This window comes from Ictidomys tridecemlineatus, chromosome 6, assembly GCF_052094955.1.
Source record: "Ictidomys tridecemlineatus isolate mIctTri1 chromosome 6, mIctTri1.hap1, whole genome shotgun sequence".
NCBI classification, from domain to species: domain Eukaryota; kingdom Metazoa; phylum Chordata; class Mammalia; order Rodentia; family Sciuridae; genus Ictidomys; species Ictidomys tridecemlineatus.
Genome location: NC_135482.1, coordinates 82,082,085 through 82,103,756, shown reverse-complemented (window position 1 = coordinate 82,103,756; position 21,672 = coordinate 82,082,085). Strand labels below are relative to the sequence as shown.

The 21,672-nt window shown below is 36.2% G+C and overlaps 1 protein-coding gene across 4 annotated transcripts in view; it reads left to right on the top strand.

Annotated features, from left to right (window-relative positions):
• The first annotated feature begins 9,313 nt into the window (after positions 1 to 9,313).
• Positions 9,314 to 21,672, top strand: part of Stk38l (serine/threonine kinase 38 like) — a 74,408-nt gene continuing 62,049 nt past the window's right edge. For 2 of the 4 annotated variants that reach the window (XM_021728793.3, XM_078015023.1), the window contains exons 1-2: positions 9,342 to 9,461; positions 10,674 to 10,773. The gene's annotated coding sequence lies outside the window, so the exon portion shown is untranslated. Of the gene's footprint in view, positions 9,462 to 10,673; positions 10,774 to 21,672 lie in introns of all 4 variants that reach the window. The other 2 variants (XM_005328876.5, XM_078015024.1) reach the window with 2 other exon arrangements.

Below are 21,672 nucleotides of genomic sequence, written 5' to 3'. Positions count from 1 at the left end.
AACAGAGGCTGGCTCAGCAGCAGAGCACTCACCTAGCAAGTGCGAGGCTCTGGGTTCAATCCTCAGCACCATATAAAAATAAATAAATAAAATAAAGATATTATGTCCAACTAAAAAATAAATGTTTAAAAAAAGGTCATCAAAACATGAAAATAATCACTAACCAATTGACCTATTAAGATGAGTCCCCACACAAACTTAACTCCTGTTTAATGTTAGGACTCATCCCTGACTCTCATGCCAAGGTCTTACACTCTTTCTTTATGGAAAGATTAAAAATAGGGACAAAACCTAGTGTGACCAAGCATGCCTGAAAATGGAAATTTTCTTTACTGCTTGCTGGTAACACGGAAATAAGTGCAACTCTAGACTGTAGTTTGTTAGTAGGTTCAGAAATGTAAAATGTGGATTGCTTTTGAGTCACTCATAGGGATTTGCCCTAAACTTTACATTCTCTGTTGGGAGGAGAGAACCAAGAAGGAAGTTAATATATTAGAGGTTGTTGCAAATAATAGTTTAAAATAGAAAACTATGAATATCACCAAGATCTCAGAGAAATAGATATTCTTTCAAGACTGACCTTCTACATGATTGTAATATAATATCTAAAGTGAACTGTGGATTATCCATCCATAATATCATAAAATTATGTTAAAAAATCTCTAATGTGATTCAGCCTTTCTCTTTTTTCTCCAGGATACAAATTTGTGGCTTGCATGGCTACAATGTAACCTAAATTTTAAAAAGCAAATTTATCTTAATAATTTTAAGTTTTATTTTTCAATATAAATCTCCCCCCAAACCATCATTCTTTTCACACTTACTATAAAATACTAACCCTCCTTCCAATATGCATATAATTTTCTGGCAACAGTTATCATCTGATATAAAAATCTAAATTATTCCCATTACAGATGAGTAAACTCAGGTTTAGAGAGTTTAAGCAACGTGCCTAAGATCAAGGATCCAGCCCTTAGTCCAAATGTGGATCCCAAATGTGATTATCCTTCCATTATTCAATGTGACTCATTAAGGACTTTTGACCCTATTGCCCCATTGACCTGTCCTGTACTCCATCTCTAAGCAGGGACCTCAGAAATCTGACCTTTCTTCCAGGCTCAGAACACAGTGGAAACTCTGCACACACACAGGCCACTCCTGAGGTGTCAGTTAGAGACATTCTTCGTCTGGATTATCTGCCTAATACCAAGTGTTCCAACATCTGAAAAATAAAAATTAACAGGTAAAGCAGATGACTGAAGCAGTAGAACTTGCAATTAGGGTCTCTGAATGGGGTGGCTGTAAGAAAAGGAAAGAAATCCCTACCCTCAAAGAAGGGAGATATAAAAAGGAAACTCCCCTCAAGTCTCATTAAGTTTATAGATTTTTCTAAGACATAACACCAACTCTAAAATTAACTCTAAAGAGTTAATTTTAACAACTAGACTTTGAAGCAAAGTCATAATGACTTATTTTAAAAATTAACTATTTTACATATTCCATATTAAATAGGTAAATAAATGGTAGAGGAAGAACCAAATACCGATTACAGATCTCGAAACCATACTATATATGCAGATGACTTCTGGTTAAAAATATGAGTGATATCATTAATTTTTTTTTGTGTGTGTGTGATTCTGGGGATTGAACCCAAGGCCTCACACATGCTAGGCAAGCACTCTGCCTCTGAGCTATACTCCCAGACCTTAAAATTCCTTTGAAAATGAAAAAGCAACTGCTTTTTAAACACACGATAATTTTAAGTGCTGAAATCGCAGGATATGAATAAATTCAAAAGGTGACTATAATAGTTTCCTAGGATGAATTAATTTATTTATATTTTCTTGGGCTTTTTACATTAAACATGAATAAGTTTTCATAAGTCATATTTTACTATTATAATCAAAACATAATTTAGGGAAGTTTTCTTTCTCTTAATTGAGAAATGAAAAATTTGAACTGAACCCTGAAATTAGGAATGAGGACTGTGAGATTTTAAAAAGAAAAAGGAAATTTAATTATAATGCTAATGTCAAAGGACATTAATTTTTAGGAAATTTATGGGTAATTTTTAGGAAAATTATGACACCAAACGGAATTTTTTTTTCTCTTTTGAGATTCAAAAGTTTTAAACCATACCTAATATAGCATCTACTATCACAAAATATTATAGTATCTTGCGTTTTGATTTTTTACAGAGCTTCACTGTCAGATATTCCTTAAGACGTAGGAGAATCAGAATATCTAGCATTTGGACAGTTTTTTCATACACACAGTACATGGCAGTCATTTGTACAATTGCCAGATATTTCTGGTTTTCTCCCCTTCCTGGAATGGTGAAAAGACTGTACCCCCTAGCTTCCTTTTTTAAATTACCAGAGTCTTCTGCAAAGCTTTTATGAGGTTGTATTGACTACTTCCAGCCAATGGGTTATGAATAGAAGTCTCATTTGAGACCCTCCAATCTTGTCTTTTTTCCTTTCCATTGTGATTAGCAATATTCACAATAATACCTGCTCCCTTGTCCTGAGCCCCTGAGTGATTCTGAAAAGCAAAGCATTACTAGCCTGTGAAGGACATAGAACATAAGCAAAAAATAAATCCTTGCCATTTTAAACCACTAAAATTCTGTTACTGAAGCATCACTTAGTATGTTTCAACTTATGCATTATGTTTCCTATTATATAGATGGAAACTCAGTTGTATCTGTGTCTCTGTAAGTATTGGGAATTTGTAAAAATTAATAGATAGTAGATGAGAATTACAGCAAGAAAGATTCTGACAGTGAGTTTTTCTCTTTTCGTTGATTTAAATATTGTTTTTTAAAAAAGTCATTAAAGGGAAAGAATCCATTCAATTTGTATATAACAAAAGAAAAAAAAAGATCCATTCTGACACAGGTGTTTGTTATATAAATAATTATTATTATGAATGGTAATAAAAATAGCTTGCATTGAATGTCAATATGTGTGGGTCCCCTACTAGGTGCTTAATTTATATTATCACATTTAATTTCACTTAATCCTCACTGAGATCCTAAAAGGCAGTTATTATTTAAAGTGAGGTCTTTCTTCTAATAAATATTTTTTCTATATGGCAGTAGTGTTTTATAGTTTGAAAAGTGCTTTTTTTTTTTTTTTTTTTTTTTTTTTGTACTGGGGATTGAACTCAGGGGCACTTGACCACTCAGCCACAACCCCAGCCCTATTTTTTGTGTTTATTATTTAGAGACAGGGTCTCACTGAGTTGCTTAGCACCTTACCATTGCTGAGACTGGCTTTGAACTTGCAATACTCCTGCCTCAGCCTCCTGAGCCGCTGAAATTACAGGGGTGTGCCACTGCACCCATGCAAAGTGCTTTTAATATATAAAACAATATTTCATTTTTGCAGCAAGTATGATGCTATTTTCCCATTTTACAGATGAGGGTTATACAACTAGTGACAACCAGGTCCTTGGAATACAAGCCTTGTGTGATTCTTTGTTACATTTGCAGAGCAATAAACATAATGCAAAGAAATATTTAGACAATATATTTTCCACTTTTCCTAATGCTTTCCTTCAGGCTTCCAATTTACCAGTGCATTCATCTTTAAGGAGAAATAATTTAAACCTTGGGAGTGTTAAATTCTAGGTGAAGAGCTGAGCACTGTGGTTCACGCCTGTAATCCCATGCCTGTAATTACCGAAGCAGAAGGATCACACGTTCAAAGCCAGCTTCAGCAATTTAGTGAGGCCTTAGGCAACTCAGTGAGACCATGTCTCTAAATAAAATATTAAAAAGGGCTAGCGATGTGGCTCAGTGGTTGAGCACCTGTGGGTGCATTCCTCAGTACCAAAAATAAATAAAAATAAATAAATTCTAGGTGAGTGTTATGGTTTGGATATGGTTTAATTGTCCCCCAAATGTTTATGTGCTGGAAGTGTGATCCCCAATGTGACAGTATTTAGAGGTAAAACCTAGTGGAAGGTGATTATGGAAGAATTACCCTTGGAAAAAATTAATGGCCATCTCATAGGAGTGGCTTAGGTCTGGTGTGTGACTGGATGAGTCTTTGAGAGAGAAATTTCATTTTTTCATGTAAGGAAAAGAAAATTCTCCAAAAGACTTACTTCTCTCTTTCTTCCTCTCTCATCATGTGATTTCTTTAGAAGATGGGATTTTGTGGGAAGAACTTAGGTCATTGGGGGCATATCTTTGAAGGGGATACTGAAGTCCGAGCTCCTCCTCTCTTTCTCTCTTTCACTTCCCGGGTGCCACATACTCTGCCACATACTCCCACTGTGATGTACTGCCTCACCACAGGTCCAAAAGCAAGAGGCTAAGTGACCAGGGGCTTAAACCTCCCATACTGTGAGCCAATATAAACCTTTCCTTCTTAGCTTGTCTCTCCCATGTATTTTGTTACAGTGATGCAAAGCTAACTCACAAACTCAGTTAAAAATTAGAGCAGGTATCAATGAAAATTTGTGGTTTCCTGATTTATAAAGTGATTTGCAGAATATAGTCTGGTCTTAATGGATTATCATGTGTATTATTAAATAATCCAGTGAAAGTCCCCTGCAGCTTATTGACTAGGACCTTTATTTTTAAACAAACTCAACAGCACTTAGCTGTCTGGTATGGACTAGAGTGCCTTTGAAACTCAGTGATGAGAACAGGAAGCAGGAGTCAGGTACTCTTAGTGTCAAACCTGAAAGGCATATTCGGTTTTTTTCTTTTATCCCATCAAATTGCCATTTTTATCCTCAGTAAAAAAAAATTAATGGATTTCCATTAGGACAGCATTCCAGGAGAACTGAAAAGCACATTTTCTATCTATCTCCTCCTTTTCAAATCTATTTGTATAACGCTGTACACCATAATCTTTTGTGCTTTTTAAAATCTCCATATCTGTAGTTTAGTTACATCTTTATTATTATTCCTACAATTTATGTCTTTTCCTTTTTCCCCCAGGATTAGTCCTACAAGGATTTTCCTGTTTTCTTGACTTTTCAAAGAATAATCTTTTGTGCTATTAGTCAGTTTTTTTAAACTTCAATTAATTTCTGCCTTAATCTTTTGAAATTGTGTTTCAAATAGTTAATCGCAACATAATTTATATCCATTTACAAATAAGTAGTTTATATGAGAATGATTATTAGCTTTACATTACCTGGTAAACATACGGACCATGAACCTTGGGAAAGACTTCTTTTCTAAGTTTTATATCTGTCTACTTTCTTTGGATTAATTTTGTTTTTTCTTTCCGATTTCCTGAATTGAAAGCTTGGTTCATTTATTTTTCATTTTTTCAAGTTAATTGCATTTAAAGTGAAACATTATCTTCTAACTCTTGCTTTGTCCATATTCCAGAATTACAAAATTGTACAAAGAATAGCAGCTTCATGTACTTGGTGGAAGTGTTTTATTAACACTTTTCCTTCTGTTATTTACTACTGCTATTTGCCATTCATTGGCTATTTACTATGTGGTAGACCTAGGAAGGCCAAATACTCATGAGTTCCTATGGCAAAGGAGCTAAATATTTCATGTGCTTAAAAAAAAAATCAGATGAATTGAGTACCAGAAAGGCTTTCACCATGATTTTTCTCTTTCCAGCCTACAATTTTAGCTAGTCTATATATATTTAGCATAGACTTGGAGAAAAGGGAATAAATGGAGGAAAAGAATAAGAATTCATATTAAACCATAGGGTAACAAGATTAGCAATGGTCATGATACATACCTGATACCTGTAAATAATTATCTGAACTTTAATTCTAATGTCTGAGAAAGTTGGTGAAAATAATTTTAAATGTTCCTATGAATGATTTATTATGTAGTCAAGAATTTTGGCCTACTGATGAAAAAAAATAAATATAAAAAGTATGTATAGAATTCATCTATTTAACATGTATTTTGTGTATATTTATATTTTTTCACTCAATCCTTACCAAAAATTAATATTTCTTCCATTATGAATGTAGGCAGGAAACCACAGAAATATTAGCAATAACTGTGACTTTATTTTTTTCTACCACATTAAAGATGGCTACAGATATCTCAAAATATTCTTTTTGTATATCACTACTGCAAAACTGCTGTGGGTCTTGATCTTGTTATTTAATGCATTAATAAAGAAGCAAATATACAACTCTTAAAAAAAATACAACTCTTTTAGTTATCTATGACTGTGCATCAAATTGCCTCAAAAGTTTTTGCCTTAAACAACAAATGTTTAGCTGGGCAGGGTAGGGCACGTGTGTAATACCAGAAGCTTGGGAGACTGAGGCAGGAAGATTCTAAATTCAAAGCCAGCCTTAGCAACATAACAAGGCCCTAAGCAACTTAGTGATACCCTTTCTCAAAATAAAAAATAAAAAGGGCTCAGATGTAGCTCAGTGGTTAAGCATCTCTGTGTTCAATCTCTGGTACAACAACAATAACAACAACAGCAAATGTTTATTATCTCAGAGGATCTGTGGGCCAGGAATCTGGGCTTGGCTTAGCTGGCTCTGCTGGCTCATCATCTGGTTTCTCAGTGCAGGGGTTAGGCAGGGTTATAGTCATCACAAGGCTCACCTGGGAAAGAATCTGCTTTCAAGTTCATTCAGATGGTTATTGGCAGACTTTAGTTCCTTATGGGTTATTGGACAGCTTTAACTTCTTGGTAATTTTTTTACTTGAGATCTCTCACAGTTCCTTACAATGTGGACCTCTCCATAAGGCAGGTCCCAACAGAGCAGCTGGCTTCCATCAGAGTGAGCAGGTGAGACCAAGAGAGTGAGCGAGATGAAAGCCAGAGTCTTTGGTAACCTAATTATGAAAATGAAATCCCATCACATTTACTGTATTCTCTTCTCCAAGTTACAAGTCCAGCCCACACTCAAGAGAAGGAATTGCACAAGAATATCAGAAGGTAAGGATCATTGGGAGCCATCTTAAGAACTACCTGCTATATAACTATATCACAAATTCACTTTTTAGTATTTTGCTAATTTAATATTAATATAATCAATTTGTCTTGTAGGCTTATGCAGTTTATTTTACTCATTTCAGAATATATTTTGTAAAGGGATCCATAGGCTTCACCAAACTTGCCAAAGGATACATATCTCTTAATTTGTTTCAGTTCAGGTAACTTCAACAACCTCCTGAGCTAATTTGTTCAGAATAGTCTCAATTAATAAACTAGTGGTCAAAGCTTTTTCTTTAATCTAGTCTGATAATATAGAATAGTTTATATTATCCCAGTGTTGTGAAAAATGCACGGCACATTCTAAAACCCAAATTTGCTATAAAACAAACTATAAACTTCTCCATCTTACCTACTTAAATTGAATGTGTATGTATGCAGTATGAGGAAAGAAGCATATAGGTCTCTGTCAAGTCTTTTTTATCAGTTAAACCACCTACACTTGCATATGACAATTGTCATTTGAGTCTCAAAATGATCACATAAGTGGAATTGATATCCTGAAGACTACTCTTATTACCAGACTGGAGCTTTCCCCAAGCTATGTATGAAAAAGCATAAAGTGTAAGAAAAGAGAAAGAAATGATGTTATGATTTTTTCCTAATACTTAGGTATGTGTAATCAACTCTTGGAAAACCTAAAGATAATGATTGGTATTTTAAAATTATATTTTCTACAAGCACTATGCTAGCTTAATATATTGTCTTACTAGTCTAAAAACTAAGGGTATTTTATAAAACTTTCAATATAAAACTTTTTAATATAAAACTTTCAATATTCTTAGGGATACATTTGTCAACAATCATTGGAAGTGATTCTCTTTTAAATGGCTTGCCCAAAGGCCAGTTTTGTCCCCAAATGCAAACTGCATCATTTTCCCCAAATCATTTCCATGAGTCATCCTACAAGAAAGTTGTTTTCTAAATATAATAGACCCATACCCCTTCATCCACAGTTTTCTTTTCCCATGTTTCAGTTGCCAGCATCATGGTCCAAAAATATTAACTGGAAAATTCCAGAAATAAACCATTCATGAATTTAAAACTGCATCCCATTCTGAGTGACGTCATAAAATCTTGTACCAATCCACTCTATCTCATTCCAAAAATGAATCCTTCCTTTGTCCAGGGTTTCTGCATGGTATATGCTGCCTGCCCATTAATGAGTAGCTCGCTCAGTTATCAAATTAACTGTTAAGGTATCACTTGTCATCAAATACTAGTCTTCAAGTAACCCTTATTTTACTTAATAGCCCCCAAAATGCAAGAGTAGCAACTTTGGCAATTTGAGATTTCAAAAAAGCTAGCACTACTTCTCTTAAGGAAAAAGTTGAAAAATTTTAACTTAGGAGTGAATGAAAAAAAAATCATAAAATGAGGTTGCTAAGATCTATGGTAAGTTGTTAATTTCTTTCTTTCTTCTTCTTCTTCTTCTTTTTTTTTTTTTTTTTTTGGTACTGGGGATTAACTCAGAGGCACTCGACCACTGAGCCATATCCTCAGCCCGATTTGGTACTTTTTATTTAGAGACAGGGTCTCACTGAGTTGCTGAGGCTGGCGTTTAGAACTCTGCATCCTCCTGCCTCAGCCTCCTGAGGCACTGTGCCACTACGCCCAGTGTAATTCTCAGGTTCAAATGATGTAGCTCAACACTAAAGACTATCATTTAGTATAGTTCAGATTTTCTGAGATAACTCAAGCAAGTTTTCTACGCATGCTTCCGTTTACTTGGGGCCTATTCTTTCTTATATTTATTCTTTAAGATTTAGGTGGACACAATATCTTTATTTTATTTTTATGTGGCGCTGAGGATGGAACCCAGTGCCTCAAGCACGCAAGGCGAGCGCACTACTACTTGAGCCATATCCCCAGCCCTTTTTGCGTCCTTTCCAAATCCTAATTTCTCTCAAGACTCTAGAGTTCAGTCATGATGAAATGGAAGAGTTATGGAACTTGGGTGGCTTCTAGTCCCCACAGCCACCCACTGGGCAGTTGGTCAGCCAATCCATCTTTGTTGAGTACAATTTCCTAATGGTGTGGATTTGTGATTTCTAAATCCTTCTCTATTTCTAATAGAGAACTGTAAAGTACTGAGGAAAAACTCTGACGACATTTAGGACATGTTATGTTACAACAAAATGAGCCGCTCTCAAGCGAGTTTCGAGTGAGATGAGGCTGATAAGAAAAGGAAGTGCTAATCTCCCAGTCTAAGTTCCAATAGAAGGAGGTGGGCGGGGCCGGGGACCCGCTTTGACGACAGAAGGCTGCTTCCGGCTGGGGTGCGTATGACGTCAGAGAGAGCTGGACCAGCCCAGCCACCGAGAAGCCGAGGAGGGAGGGCTCGCGAGAGTTCAGGGCGGCCGCCCCGAGATTCCGGCACGACCGCAGGTCCCGCCTCTCGGGGGCGGGGCGAGGGCGGAGCGGGCAGCAGGAGCGGAGGGGCGCCCGGCCGGCTGCGGTCCGTGCGGAGGCTGAGCCGGCCGCGGGCGCGACTGGAGGCAGGTGAGTGCGCGGATGCAGCGCTCTGGGGGCCGGGCTGCCGCGCCCGCCCCAACTCTGCGAGTGAGAGCTGGAGGAGATCTTCTGTGTCTTTGGGTGTCCAGGGAAAGCTGAGCTAATTTCGGGGCTGGAAATGTCTCCCGGGAAGCTCTGGCGACGGCCTTGGCCCTCTTGTTCCCCGGGGTGATACCGGCCCGTGTGTCCGAAGAGGTGGCCTCGAGCCCGGGGAGGAATTTTTGTCCTTCCCTGTTCCTTTCTTCTTTCACTCCTCGGCCCCCAAGCACCCCACTTCAGGTCGCTGCCTGGGTTTCACAAACAATAACAAATGTCGCGGATGCCCTCCTGGTCGCCCCTGTCTCCCGTCCCGTGCCCTCCAGCCCATGTCACCGAGAGGACGGATTCTGGGCATGGCTCTTGAGTTGTGGGGGCTGTTTGTGTACCATTCCTAAAAACTGATGCGTCAGATTGCTAAACATTCTCAGACACTGTAAAGCCGCCCAGCTGCCAGCAGCTACAGAATGTTCAAAACTGGTCTCGAAATCAGTCCCTACCATTGGAACGTAGACCCTTCTTTTCAGCATCTTTTTCTCAAACCCCCCCCCCCCCCCCGATTTTTACCTGTAGTGTTGATAACAATCGATTGGTTGTTTAGCCTGGGAATAGGAAAGATTATACCTGATTGAGTAGACAGACGTTTCACCTTTAAAAGTTGGCAGGTTGACAGCAAAAGAACAAACTTTTGTTATCAAAATCAGTGGACTACCGTTTTCTGATGCTACTTTTGTTTTATAAGATCGCTTTTTCGGGTTCTGAATTGGGAGAAATGATATAAAAAGAAATGGGAGATGGGGGTGGGGGTGGGGGTGGTGCTGAAAGTAGTAGCTTGTCCAAAAGTGTGGTACTGTTTGTTGTTGCTCAGTTGTTGAAATGCAGAACCAACGCTCTTGCCTGTTTCACCTAACTTGTGATAAGTTTTGATAGAAGCCACTTACTTGGAAGTGGTCTGAGGATTAGCTTTATTGCTACTAAAATCCGAGGAAACAACTTGAGTGGCTTAAATTATGCCTTTTGGTTTTAAGACAGGGATTAGTGAGTGAGACCTTGTCTTTTTTTTTTTTTTTTTTTTTGATGTGGGGGCTTAAATTTGAACAGGTCTCCCTATTTTAAAGGAGGGTCTCTTGTTCTTAACCCCAATTTTGATTTGTTTTATCCTAGATATATAAGATACTGGAAACTGCTTTGAATTTGGCCTTTGTCTCTTTGCCTCAGGATATATAAAACAATTAAGATTATTATACTCTGCATTGTCTTGGAGGTATTGTATGTGATTATTTACTCTTGTGACTATTTGGGGATAAAGTAATTAGTCCAAAATATAATGTTAACTTTTTTAACATATTTGTTCATATTCAGTATTATAGTACTTATCTGAAAAATCCTAATCTCAGAAGAGATGCAATAGATAAAAATCTCTTTTTTGTTTGACCTCACTTAGCTTGTGTTCTTGTTAAGATGGCTGATAATGTTTCCCATTTTGTTGGAATGTGTTCAAAATGAGAAGCAGTTTTGTGTAGTTTTTGTATTCTTTTAAAAAGTCCTGCTATTGGGGAATTAACAAATTAGAATTAGAAAAAAACTACATTAAATGAATACAGTTCTTCTGTAGCACTTTGTTCTTGAGTTTGTTTAAAAATGAATAAAAGAATAGAGACTAAGATTATTTGTGGAAATAAGTAGGAGTTCTCAGAAGTTTTTTATGCTGAAAATTTAATTTTGAGAGGTAGGATATGACAAAAACAAAGGAAAAACTCTACTTTCTAGAAAATGATAAAGCAATGAATTCAGTTTGGCCATTTGTTTTCAGAAAAGGTTTGTTCTCTCAGAGGAAGGTGAGTATTGTTGTCCTAGAAAAGTTGGATGGTACTTTAGAAATTACTTTACCAGTGATCTGGGAGTAGTTGGAGACTATTTCTTTTCTTATCTTTTCTTTTGGTGGCACTTTTTCAAGAGGGAGTAACAGGGTGCATATCAAAACCAGAAAGATTTGCATCTCATTGTAATGTTAAAATAATTTTATTTTACACAAATAAGTGTGGGTGAATTAAGCAAACATTGTCACCTAGCATTCCTAGGATTACTTTAAAATCAGGCAGATGGACAAGTTATGATTAGGTTAGACTTGCCATATGCAGAAAGTATGCTACTATATTTTTTATATTAAAAGCATCATTGGGGCTGGGGTTGTGGCTCAGTGGTAGAGCACTTGCCTTGCATGTGTGGGGAACTGGGTTCAATTCTCAGTACCACATGTAAATAAACGAATAAAAGTCCATCAACAACTAAAATATTTTTTTAAAAAAAATCATCATGGGCTTTTTAAGTGAGATAATGAAAACAAATTAAGGCATAAGAAAAATTTTAAAATTAAAATGATATCATTGGTTAGTGAGGCTTCTTTTCCTTTCTCCCTTTGAACATTCTTGTTCAAATCTTAAGGGAATATTTAGAAAAGGTCTGACCATTCCTTCTATGTACTGATTATATAAGCCTTCTGTCTCCAGGTAAAGGTTTGCTAATTGACAGTGTATTATTGTTTACAGCCTTTAGAGGGAGGTGAGAAGCAACAGTGGGCAGTGTTTGCTGCCTGGTACATGTAAATGATCTGTGTTCTCTGTCCTCAAGGTTTGTCCTTTGCCCTAATGGGAGGAAAATGGGCCCACCCAAATAAGTATAATACAAAATGCACTTTATGAGGAAGCCAAGCAGGGAGGGATTAAATTCTACCAGAGCAAGTAAGGAAGGCTTTAAGTAGGAAAAGGCATTTATGTAGATGGTTTGTTGATAATGTCAGTAGGGAACATTATATAATGCTGCTTGCTGCTAAATTCTTTCCTTAAATTACTTATTTACTTGGGTTTAATTCTTTAAACTGTATGAAGTAAGTGTTTTATTATTCCCATTTTGTTGATGGAATAACTGAGGTACGAAGATCAGAGAGCTAGTAAGTAAATCAGGATTCCAACCCAGGTGTTCTGGCTTGTATCTGTATCTATAGCTCATTTGCTATCCTATTTTCATTCTTCTTCTCAGGTCTATAGTTTCAAAGGGTTTATTGGGAAAATGCATTCCTCTATCATCTAAATTCTGGGATCAGTTTTCTAGAAACAACTCAAAGTAATGAAAATTTAGGTAAACACAATATATTTTCAGCATGTTAAGTATTTTAACCCATTTTCAAAAGTTGCTTTTGGGGACTGGGGCTGTGGCTCAGTGGTAGAGTGCTTGCCTAGCATGTCCGAGACCCTGGGTTCGATCGTCAGCACCACATATAAATAAAGGTATTGTGTGCAACTAAACTAAAAATTTTTTTAAAAAAAAGTCTCTTTTGGTACCAATTAAATGTAACCATTGAGTAGGACTTTTGATAATGCTTACTACCTGTCAGTACTCATAAAGATTCGGAAATAAGAAGTTATAACTCCTTGAAAGAAGTATAATCATTGTATATATTATCTTGTAATTTTTAAAAACATTTGGCACTGTGTTTTGTGATGAATTATGAAGTTGAAATTTAGTTAATGATTGAATGATCATCTCAGCCCTTTCAATTTTTATTTCCACAAATAGCTGTACTTACAATGGCTGAAATAGGGTTTGAATAGAGTGTTTTAAATATATAAAATGAGAGAAGTTCAGTTACTGAAACTTTATGTTGGGGAAGCTTTGAAAATTCTTTGGGGTTGTAAGGTAACTGGTGCTATAGAATGTGTGCTTCTCATAGAGACCTCTCAGTAAATGGTTGTTGAAAGAATGGTCCAGATGTTACTTTTGAAGTTGCAGGAATAGTCCATATTTGTTATTGGTTGTCTAAAAATTGGAAAACAGTTAATGAGTATGGGGGTGAATGGTGGTAAGGCTGCTGCCTCCCCTTACCTGTCTAGTAAGATCCAGTCTCTTCAGCTCCTTTGGTTCCCTGATTGACCATACTCGGGGTTCTGGAGGACATTCTCTTCGAAGGAATAGAGTTGTATTCTTCTTTTGACTGAGTGGGGTAGGTGATAGAAAACCCCTATAGTAGGATAATTTATGGCTGATACGCTTAAACCCAGTGAGAAAAGTAGCAGAACTATGCCAGGATTTGAAGCCCACATATTTGTAATATTAAAATAAGACAAAGATGGCAAAACAGAAAGCTTGTGTGTGTGTGTGTTTTAACACACCTAAATTAGTAGTGATAGTATACTGTTTCTATTTATCGTCCTCAGTTGACAAAATCTTCTAGAACATTAGCCTGTAATTTTATGGAGATGCTTATAACAGCTTTTCTTTGTTTTAAAAAATTTATAGCTTTCTGTATGTACAGGTTGGTTTTGAAAGGTTGTTCTTAGTAAAAAGGAGAATGAGTTTGCCAATCAAAGGAAAACTAGACATACTCTCGCCTCCTTGTGGATAGAAATCTGGGGGGGCATCTTTTCCCACAATAAAAGTTTTGTCTACAATGCAAACCCACTTGGGCAGTTAGCGTCCCTGTTAGATGATCTCTGCACCGCTCTTAGGGAAGACTAGCTTAGCTGTTACAGGTCATTTAGTGACCTGACCATTCATATTGATGTATAAATTTAAACATCCCTTAGCCTTGTTAATTATCTCTGGCCTGTGATAATGGTAAAACATGCTTAGCTTTTAAATTCTTGAACAATCTCTTTGCCTTCCCCTGAATTAACACTAGACCATTTGGCAACCCAAACTGATGTTGATTCTTTGGCCACATGCATAAAGAGGTTTCTTGTTTTCCTTATCTTTTGCTGATTCTTACTAATTCTACAGGCATACACTTTCAACATATAATAATATGTAAATATCTAATCCCATTTGCACAAAAAACCTTTCTTTCTTTTTTTTTTTTTTTTTTTTTAGTGATTTGCTATCTTTACATCTGATTCAGAAGGGGAATTTATTCCTTCTTATTTCTGGAACAATTAAACTGCTTTTTCAATTCTTGAATAGGATGGAGTTAATACTATTTAACACCTCAGATAAACCATGGACACAACACACTTCCTTCCAATAAAGCACAAGATGGCAGCAACTAAAATGACTGTGCATAGTTGCTAATACCATCTATTTTTGCCAAGCAGGATTGCTGCATCTTTGCTACGGAACCTAGCTTTCATTCGGTCTATGAAAGTTTAGACAAATGAAAGGTTGGGGCAGACAAACTTTTATACACATTAATGAACACTTTTGGGGGGTGTTGTTTACTGTTTTGGTCTATTTCTTTATTACTGTTCTGCTTTTATGAGTTGGAGATTTTTACTATATTTCTCTGGATTCCTCAGTAATCCTGTAGACACAGTAATTTTTATACTTAATATGAAATATGACTTATGTAATCTTTATTTCTCAAATTTGTCTTCCATAGTACATAGATTTAGCTAAGTATCATCATCCCCTCTTACATATTTTTGGTTCCTTTTTCTTCCTGAAGGTCACCCATCAGGGTCCATATCAAATAATTTTATAAACAACAGTAACTATGTGCTTACTACTTACTGTGTAGCAGATATAATGTTAAGTACTATCTCTATGTAAGTTTATATATAAATAAATGTAAATATTAAAAAATGTATAAATCCATCCATCTGTGGGAATCCTTTGAATTTTTATCTCTTTATGGTGGGGGGACAGGTACTAGAGACTGAACCCAAGGGTGCTTATCCACTATACCACATCCCCAGCCCTTTTAAAAATTTTTTATTTTGAAACAGGGTCTTGCTAAGTTGCTTAGGACCTTGCTTAGATGCTGAGGCTGGCCTTGAACTTGTGATCATCCTGCCTCAGCCTCCAAAGTTGCTGGGATTACAGGTATGCACCACCATGCCTGGCTGAATTCTCTCTTCTTACAAATGAGGAAACTGGACCTTAGAGAGGGGAGGTGACTTGGCTAGTGTCCCAGGAATAGATAGTAAAAGCTAGAGTTGGAAATATATCCTAAGATCCAGGTTTGGTTTCTCTAGTATTCTTATTTTGTTACAAAAATTTATCCTTTGCCATTTATTTACCCACATGACTTTTATTTCTTCCCTCTCTTCCCTCCTTTTTTGGTAATTTTTTCTTTAGGGATTGTTTATAGTTTTGCTTGTCAAACACATTTTCTTGGGAAAAGGATACAGAAATAATTCAGCTGTATATTAAATTTCATTTAGAAGAGGACCTGCTCTTAGAGCTTATTTTAAGAATAAAACTAGTAGCATCTTATCTTTGTATTATGCTTGATAGTTTTATGAAGCACTTACACACTTTTAAAAATTAATCCTCATAGCAGTCATGTGATGTAGACACAGTGAGGATATGGCTGTCACATTTATTTACAGGTAGAAAGGAACTCCTAAGTGACTTGCCTGAGATCCCAAAATAAAAAACAAAACCTGAATTTAAACTTGGGTCTTTTGACGAACATAAACACTATATTTGACATAGTAGTCTTCCTAGTAGATTAAAAACCACTATAGGCAAAATGTTTACTGATGACTATACAAAAGAGACATGTTTCTTGTCCTCAGCAGTTTTCATACTGAAATAAATGATATAATCAAATGTTCTGACTTCATTTAAGCCAGCTAGGAGTGGATGAATATCATTATAGCTTAGTGTTTTTCTTAAAAGGTGTTATATTTTTTGGGCTGGGGATGTGGCTCAAGCGGTAGCGCGCTCGCCTGGCAAGTGTGCGACCCGGGTTCGATCCTCAGCACCACATACCAACAAAGATATTGTGTCCACCGAGAACTAAAATAAATATTAAAAAAATTCTCTCTCTCTCTCTCTCTCTCTCTCTCTCTCCTCTAAAAAAAAAAAAAAAAGGTGTTATATTTTTGAGCCTTGACTTTGTGTTTTTGCTTTTGTCAAAATCATGAGGCTGGAGTTTTATCTCTGCATTTTAAATCATGAAATGTAACGTCCTCAGTTCTTAGTTAAGTTGCTGTCTACCTTATCCTGTACTCAACTGCTTGCTTCCTTACAAACAATTATGATGAAAAAATGGGATGAAGGAAAGACAGATATAAACATTAAAAATTAAAATAAATTAATTCCTTCCTACCTGAAAAATAAAATTGAGGATTCCAACAAAGTATTGATAAGATACCTTGTAGTAGCCCTGTTGTAGGAAATTGCAATATGAAATTCAAAGCATAGATAAGCCCAAAGAATTTACTTTTGGAAAGTTATATTCTTTCAGAGACTGAGAACTTATTTAATGATCCAGTTTTGAACTATCATGCCAGTATCTTGTTTTATTAAATTTAAATTTTAATAGCTGTGGACATTTTTACTTTGAGTGATTTTTGCTCATGGACTTGCCCCCATTGTGGAAACTCCACACATTGTTTTCCCTTCATGATTTTTCTGTGTTTGTCAGCAGGGATTGGTTGCCTAGTTTTATAGCACAAGGGAGTTGCCCTTTGTTGTGTTTTTGTAATAGAAATCCATTTCATTTGGACACATCTTTCCAATCTGGTTGAGGATATTCTCCATATGTCCACTATTATCTAGCCAAACAGAATTTCTATTTTTATGGCTAGAGTGGAAAAATTTTAGTACTGAATTGCATGTACTTGCCCCATTGATACTCTTAATACTGGCAAGTCCTAAAGGAATCACAGACTCATAATGTTTTAGTGTGGTTAATCATCATAATTCAACATTTATCAATGTTTGCAGGGCACTGTGTTAGTTACCTGACAAAACAAAGACTACTAAAATGTATTGTTCCTCCATTTAGAAGGTTCAGTACTGCAAGAGGTATAATGTATGGGTACAAATAATTGTAATTCAAACAAAAAGTGATAAATAGGTAACAGTGTTGCCGAAAGCTTGGTCTTTGTCTCCAAAGTCAATCCAATAATGAGGACACAGTTTTGAGAAAAAGGAGAAAGACAGTTTCTTGCTCTGCTAGCAAAGGAGAAACACTGGGGACTCCTGTCTCAAAGGCTGTGATTCTGCCCATCAGCAGGAACAGGGGCTTTTATAGAGATGATTCATAGAAAATGAGATTTGGGAGGAGAGATGAGGGAGGAGAAGATCAGGGAGGAGAATGTTGGGAAAAAGAAAAAAAAACGTGATTTTCAAAACCATAGGGACATAGTCAAAACATCAAGTGAACCCAGTACGATGCGGTACTGTGGAAGTAGGGGTAGGAGAGATTACTCTTGGCAAGACAGGTTAGGAAAGCTTCTTATATGAAATAATCATTTCAGAATGAAGGACATGCCAGGTGGAGGGATTAGCGTAAATTGGGTGTTTCTCTGTAGTACTTGGTAAATTATATATTGTTTACTTTTCTCTCTGTCCTATTGGATTTGAGCCCATTGAGCCTAGAGGAAAGGTGTTTTTCAGCTTTTTATTCTCTATATCACCAACTGCTCAGCCTGGTACATTCAAATAGAGTTGTACTTTAGTAATATTACAGAGGTAGTAGTGCATATGGAATGCATTCAAAGGAAGAGAGAAAAGAAATGGGAAGACCGTGAAGGGACTAACTTAAATAATCTAGGAGGTAATGAAGTTCTGAACTAGATGATATTGGAAAGGAGAGACTGGAATGAATATGAGTTGCAACTTCAATTTAGACTTAGGGAATTTTTTTTTTACTCACAAATTACCTATGAGTGCCCCAGGTGACATGGGGATGGAAAGACTTGGTACTCCTTCAGAAAGGAGGAAGGTGACTGCTGAGTTGCATTCACAGCTAGAGAAGCAGTCGGAGTAGAGCACAGCTGCTATAATGAAGGAGCACTGAGAGGAACATCTAAGGAAAGGGAGCACCTATTGGGAAAGTGAGAAAAGCTTCCTCAGGAGGTGATAGTATTTGAGCTTAGACTTGAAGAGCAAGGAGGAGTTTTTCAGGCCAACAAACCACAGGAAGATGTTATCACATCATGATGTAAGAGACTAAAGCACATTTAGGGAGCCACAAGAACCTGGATTGTTTTAGTGTTGGGCATGAGGCTGGAGAGGATAAATGAACCTTTTATTCGCTGTGCTTTTTTGATGTTTATTTTATCCAGCTTGAGTACTCTGACATTTTGAAAGGAAGCTTTTCTGTTGCCTCTTAGGCGTACTGAAAGCATCTCTGCTGTTTTTCATTCCTAGTCTGCAAGTAAAGTGCCAGTGAGAAATTTTCTCTTGCTTCCATTTTGTGAAATAAGACCAAAAGTAATGATACTATCAGCTGAAGAGATAAAGGGAAGAATAAATCTATAAAAGCTCCTTTTCTTGAATGAATCCCTAGAGCCACCAGGGTTGTTGTATAAAGAGAATGCTGCATCAAAGCATAGTTTTAAGAGTACTTGACTTGAGGGAGGGGATTATGGTAGGAACATAATTATTTCCCTTTCCCATAGGGTTTTATAGAACCCTGAGATTTCCCAGGACTATAATACTGTAATACCCGAAGTCCTTTCATTGTATTTCTAGCCTTGATTTTTTTCTTAATCTTCCCTGACCCTTATTTTATTTTAAAATAACACAATTTAATAACATTGCATGACTTTAAACTTCAAATGATGTCAAACATTGTCTCTACCTTCACCCTTCCTTCCCCCTTTTTTGTCATACAGAGACTTGCATATGTAAACCATGATTCTGAGCTATATTTTATTTCTGGAGCTAAAAAGCATTAGAGGTCTTTTACATAAATTTACTTTCTAGAGTGGTTAGTTTTTCTATCCTGTGGATTAAGCCACTGAAACAGAATATGGTAGTTTTCTAAGGACAACCAAAAAGTTAATGGTATACTCCAGTTAGAATTATATCCATTATATTTCAAGGCCAGGGTTGGCAGCTGTGTTAACTTTAGTGTTATTACTGGTAATAGTAAAAGTTTATGGACTATGGGCACTGTCAGGAGGAAAGTGAAAGACAAGAACAGAAGAAAAAGAAGGCTTGCAGAGTTGTGGAGGAGGCATTGGGTGGGACAGGAAGAAAAGTACATGTTTAAAAGAGCTTAAGTACCTCTAATACCTATTCCAGGTGCTACTTTGTGGGACCAGTGCCATATTTCGGATTAAGTTGAACTGCCAGCAGTCCTGTCTCAAAATACATTGGGCATATTGTTTTGGCAAAAAAAAAAAAAAAAAAAAAAAAAGTTTGTTTCAATCAATATAGATTTAATTTTAAAAATTTTGTTTTTAAGAACTGAGCAGAAGGAGAAAAAGAAACCAGTATGCTTTAAATATTAGTGGAAACTATAGGTACATTTCTGAAATGTAGTAAAAAAGTAAAAGATTTAAGATCTCAATCCATAGAGTATGTACAGCCCTAGTTGGGCAGAAAGTGGCTGAAAGTAAAAGTAAGAATAAATAGAAATGTGTGTTTTTGAGTTTTTGATTCTAGTAAAATTGCATTTTTCAAGCTGACCAAGAATATAATTGAACCCACAGAAGGAAAAATAGAGTAGAAATTAAATCTGGTACTTATATTCCCTTGTCCAAGTAAACCAATTACTACAATGTCTCTTTCAGAAAACAACTTTATGAAAACAACCAAACATTTCTCCATTAGAATTTATTTTTTGTTGTTATTGTTTTTTATTATTGACTAAAAAGCCAAAGTATAAAACTACCCATGATGTTAGTTTTTCTGTAATAGTAGTAAAAAGTTATTTCTCAGAAATATTGAAGCTTTTGATTCATTTTCAGGGTTGAAAGATGCTGTAGAGGTCATCTTGTATAATTCTCTGCTAACTAGTAAATGTCTAATCTTTGCCTGAATATCTAAATTCTGTCAAGTCACAAAGTAGCTAATTTGAATTCCCTTAAGTGATTGGTGTTCTCCAGCCTTCTGCCTCAGTCCTCTTCTTCTCACTCCACTCTGGGGGTGTGAGTGATCTCTTATATTATGATACCTTCAATGGCCCCTCTGTGATGGTAACTTTGAAACTGATATATCTACCTCACATCTCTCTCTTGAACTTGACGTTCCTTGGTGTTGGCTTCAGTTTGTCCAGAGTTGACTTTATGTTCTCCCTTCCCAGAGCTTTTCTTGCCTTTCCCAGTACAAGGCATTTTTCTTTACCTAGTGAAATCCTGGAAATCATCTTTGACTTTTCATTTATTACTCACACTGTCAATTATTAAATTCACCTTGCTACCCCTTCAACTCTATCTTTGTTGCTTCTCCAGTGCCAGTATCTTCATTTAGGTATCAAATTACTAGAACAGTCATGCCCTCTTCCAATCCATTTTCCTGTTGGCTGCCACAGGATTCTTCCAAAACATTAATCTGATTATATAACTCCCACACTTAAAATTTCCAATGACTCCCATCACCTTCTGCCAGACTTCTTAGGATGGCATAGAGTCTGAGGGTTCCTTTATGATATAGGGCTTTTTTAGTTTTCTCCCTTATCTTTCATAACTCCTACTCACCTCTTCAGTTACATTCTTTCTTTAAAGGAAGCCTTCCTTGACTTCTCAGCTACTGTCAGTGTCTTTTACATGTGTCTTTCATGACTTTTTATATCCTAAAGCAGATAGATATCCTAAAGCAGATAATAGATAATTTGTTGAGCATTTATTGTGTTCCAGGCACAGGACAGTGTTAATTGGAAAGTTCTTCCTTATGTAACTTTCAACTGGTTCTTATCATAGAATTAAAGATAATTAAAGTATGTTACAAGTATCACTTGTAGATGCCTATTGTATATCCTCTTTGTTCCAAGGTAACTATATTCATGTATTTTTTAGCTTTTATTTATTTATTTATGTGCTTAGGATTTAACCCAAGCATCTTCATTTAATTCATTCAAATATCATAGATTCCCAGACTTTTTACTTTCTTGGTCAAAACCCTCTGTCTGTTTTAATTTGTTAGTTTTCTCTCTTAAAATGTGTGTTTTGATTTTAGATAAAATAGAGTTGTCATAAAGAAAGAAAGGCAGAGCTTCATAGATGTTTGGAACCTGGATATGGATGGTCATATTTAAGGTATAAACCTAACTTTTTTAGGTTTATACCTGTGAATTTTTTTCTTTGAGTCCAGAAGTCATCAGAATTATGTGGGAGAATATATGTATATTATATACATATATAAAACATATTTTTATATCTTTTAATAAATAAACATATATATTTTTGGGGGGAGGGCATAATGGAAGTTGAACCCAGAGTCACTCTACTATTGAGCTTTACCCTAGCCCTTTTTATTTTTTATTTGA